General features: G+C 35.1%; 1 long non-coding RNA gene across 2 annotated transcripts; it reads right to left on the reverse strand.

The window, feature by feature from the left end:
• Window positions 1–2,638: 2,638 nt before the first annotated feature.
• LOC127075990 (uncharacterized) lies at window positions 2,639–3,921 on the reverse strand. 2 transcript variants are annotated; one of them, XR_007786734.1, is made up of 2 exons: window positions 3,595–3,921; window positions 2,639–3,024 (listed from the first exon to the last, which is right to left on the reverse strand). It is a non-coding gene; the product is annotated as an uncharacterized LOC127075990 (long non-coding RNA). The 2 variants fall into 2 exon arrangements; XR_007786735.1 differs by having other exon boundaries at window positions 2,639–3,475.
• Window positions 3,922–4,514: the final 593 nt, after the last annotated feature.

A 4,514-nucleotide genomic window follows, 5' to 3' on the forward strand; every position in this document is an offset into this window, starting at 1 on the left:
TGGTCATTGGTCCTTTTAAATCATGCACAGGAGAGAAAGTTGAGTCTTGTTTCTTCTTGGAATGTTTGCTGCTTGAAGGTTTTTGAGGCGCCATTGTTAGGAAGAACTTAGGAATTTTTCTCAGGAGAGTATGAAAGCTTAAGAAATGGGTATGAAGAAAAAATAATCTGAAGCGGAAAAGAGTTTAAAGAAAAGGTTTATGGGTATTTATAGGAAGAAGATGATGAAACGCTTTAAAGTAGTAATGATGGTAGTGGGACACGTGGCCGATTCTGATGGGAGTGTTAAAGAGGTGGAAGTTGAAAAGAAATCATGATGTGAGGTAATGATGGAAGTGGATTCTGAACGTGGGCTAGACGTGACATTTTGGAGAAAGTGTAATGATGAATTTGTGTTGGAAATTGAGATTATCAGACTTGGATTTTATAAAGATTAAATGACATGGCATCAAAACACTGGTTGACAACAAATGACTGTTTCTCCAGAAAAACAGTCGAAACGTCTTTGCTGGGGGCCAATTTGTATACATGCGTTTTCGAAGCCATGAGATTTGATATGCAGAATGGTCCTTTCGACAGATGATGACATGGGATAAACGGTTTGGTTGATAAGTGTTGTTCGACACTTCGACAAAATTGAAGCTTCGACATTTCGACAAGGTATCTGCAGATGGGAAGGCACTTTGACAGACATGGAGGATGTTGTAGTATTTCGACAATTCGACAAAGCCTGAAGAAAGACGTCAGTTCGACGTAAACTGTAAATTTGAAATTCGAAAGAGTTGTGACGTTTGGCAGAAGACGCGTGGAAGCATCTGGCGAAAGGAGGAAAGCCATGTGTCATAGTTTTAAGATTTGGTCGTTAGTAACAGTTATGTTATTTGTATATAAATAGGGTAGTTATTATCGGAAAAAGAATTAGTGAGAATTTACTTGTACAAAATTCCTGAAAACACTCAAAGTACCCATGTGAGAGAAAAGAGTCATATTTGGAACATGTACGTGTAAACAAACACCAATTCTTTCAAAGTTTATTTTATAAAGTTTAAAGTTTCTTTACAAAATCCCTTTATATTTTTCTAGTCAATTGTCTTTCTACATTTTCTTCTTTCGACACTTTACATTTCGTCAGTTATTTCCTGCCATTTACTTTATCTTGTTAAATTTACATCTGTTTAAACGTTTTAATCAACATCTTTCGACGTAAAACACTTAGAGAACCAAAATGAAAGATACAAAAGTTGTTCTATATATCTTCAAAGTCATTTAGATCTGCACATGTCCTAGGATTTGTGTGGTTGATCCTGCAAGTAACCCAATTCTACAAGTTTTGGTAAACCAGAGGTTGTTCGCCAAAATTCACAGCGAACACATAGCAAAGTATTCAATTTGGATTTCAAATCAACAAGAAGTATGTCTTCAGAGACCTTAAACTGAAGTTGGGGGTTTGCGTCATTGAAATACACAAATGCAATACTGGGATGTAGGTTCATTCTGATTTTGTAAACAAAACAAATTGATTATGCATAGCCAATTTTCAAAACACAAAAAATGCCCAAAAAATATCATCCAATTTTATAATATTATACAGTGTGTTACATACAAAAAATATGTTATATTGTTAGATTACAACTAAAATGCATCAAAACATATGTCATTGCCTAAATCTATTGGTGGTTCATTTTTCGATCTTTCCTTATTTGTTTCTCTATCAATGTTGCTCAATTTGGTGAACTCTTTCATCCTTTCTAAAAAGTGATCTGACCAAGTGTCATATCCCAAAATCCGTCCTCCCCTTTTCACTTTCCATTTGACCATTGGTTTGAGATTCATCTGTATTTATTCATACCCCATTCATATGCATCATTCATTAATAATTAACACTTTCTCATAAACATCATAGATTCAAAGCTTGCGAATAACAAAAACTTGGTTTTGGTTTAGGTTCGTGACACCTGCTCGTAATTGGGGAAAAACCTTAATTCCTTGATCCTTGATCTTTGGTTCAAGGAGACATCTTGACATAACATGACATCAAAATCCTAATTCTTGTCCTTGGGTGCCCTTGGATCATATGACTTGCATTGGGGTATTAGAACCCTAGTTGTGGTTCATATCATTGATGGACCACTTGTGTTGAAACCTTGCATCTTGATCTTGCCTATCCAAAACCTTAATTCATTGGAAGATGGTTCTTGATCATCATATTATGCATCATCAATCATCAAGTTCGCTTTGTTGATCATTTGATCTATGTGCATATATGATTGGTGATTCACCTGATCTAAGGTCTTGTCCAAGCCTGCATCCATGTCATGTTGCATTATATTTGCCATTCAAGTCCATTAAACCTAGGCCTATGGTGCATTCAAAGTCCTTGGTCCATGCTTCATTGGCTCTTGGTCTCCTAGTCTTTTGGTTTCATTGTTTCATAGTGCACTCTAGTCCATTATTCTCATGGTCCATTATGCATCCTTAGTCCACTAACCTATGATTCAAGTTGCATTCATAGTCCATAAATCTTTGATTCAAGATGCATTGTCCTAGTCCATTTGGTCCATGTACATTCATAGTGCTTTGGTGTTTTAATCCATTGGTCCATTCATGATTCATTTCAAAATTGATTCAAACATAGAAAATAAGGCATTATGTGTCCATTCATTCATTCAATTATCAATCACATTGTACATATAAAAGAAAATACAAATGATTTTTTTTACAAAAGTTGACTTTTATTTAACTAGTTGACCAAAGTCAACTAACATATTTTTACATGACCTAAACCCTAATGCTAATTGTATCTTCATTCTTGCACCTTTCCATGTGATTCCATGATAAAATTCATTCATGAACAAGTTACCACATTCTGCACCAAGCCTTGTGGTTGCAATCAAGTGCCATGTCTTGAAACTTTGCCTTGAAACCTTGCCTTGAAACCATGTTCAATTAGCCCCACACTTAGCACAAAATCAAACATTCATAAGCAACCATCTTAACCAAGCTTTGCACTCACATCCAAACAACCCTGGCATAAGAAGGCAATCCATTCATCATATCCATACAACAAATAGTAGCAGTAACATATGCATAAGTAAGTTTAATCCATAAGTCATCATAAATTTCACATCATTCATTGAAATGCAATTCATCATCAAAGCAAACCAGCAACAAGGCATTTCGTCATGGCATTGTCAAGACAACAGGCAATTCATTGAACTTCATGTCATTCACTATCAGTTAACGATTATACACATGCATAGCAGCCCTTATTTCAGAGCATCAATAACAGGACATTAACCATACATCAACGAGCCAGCAATGCAATACATGTACTCTCTCTCTCTCTCTAAATTCACCCTCATGAAAGCTTCATTACAAGGCCATTGAAGTTTCACGTGAAAGCTTCAATTGGTTGAGCTTAAACCAAATCCCTTTCACTCTCGGTCTCAATTCATTCCTTCATTAAGCTCAAGATTCTGAATTTTCTCACCATGCGTAACAACAAGCAAGGAATTTAGAAGCAGCAAGAACAGAAGAAGAGTCGCGAGAAGAAGAAGAAGAAGTGAAACAAATAATAAGAGGGAAAAAGCATTACTTGTGAAGTCATTGACGTCGCAGAAACCGCCACGTCGGATTCTCTTTGGTACGTTCTATGCGAACGCTTACTTAAATTATCAACTTATGTTGCTTCTCGTCCCTAATTTTATGCTCAAGTAGGTTACTGAGATTGATATAGAACTAGGACGGCATAACAAATTCACAATGTGAGATTTGCAAACTGAGTAAGGATTTGTGCAATTCCGTTTTGTTGGATTTGGGACGATGGTTTTGCTCGCCGGATTTCAGTCGTGGCGTCATTGAGGTTTGATGATGTGATGTTCATGTTAGAGGAGAGTAGGTAGAGTAGGTTTTTATCTTTGTTTTTGATAACATGAACGTTATGATGTATGGGCCCGAGAATGCCAATTTAAGCGTCTTGCTGCAACTCATGAGAAAAAATGTTATGGGATGTTGGTCATTACACTCGTGGGATCTGGTTTGGGCCTAAGGCCCAAACTAATTGCTTGCTCTCTCCACCCTTGCAATAAGGCATACACCCCTTTTTTTTTGCATGTTCATTAATTTTATCTCAAATAATTTGTTTAATTAGTTTTACCGATTCTAATTAATTTTAGATTTAAGTTCAATTTCTGTTTTTTGTGGTTATAGGCTAATTGTAATTAATGTGACTATCTGTAATCATTAAAATTCATGTGATTAATAGATTAATTGTAATTGTAACTAATTATGATTTAATTTATTAATTGTGATTTAATCGATTAATGGAAATCATTAGAAACTTTATGTTTAAGTTAATTAGACTTAGCCTAATATTTTTTATCATATATTCATGTGTAGTTTTTAATTAGTTAAATGGTTTTAACTAACTCTAAATAATCCTGATTCTAAATTCCATTTTAATATAATTTTTGGCACAATGACTATTTTGCCCCTAGGGTTTAGAATTCCTAATTT

Source organism: Lathyrus oleraceus, chromosome 4 (assembly GCF_024323335.1).
Source record: "Lathyrus oleraceus cultivar Zhongwan6 chromosome 4, CAAS_Psat_ZW6_1.0, whole genome shotgun sequence".
In the NCBI taxonomy this organism is placed as follows: Eukaryota; Viridiplantae; Streptophyta; class Magnoliopsida; order Fabales; family Fabaceae; genus Lathyrus; species Lathyrus oleraceus.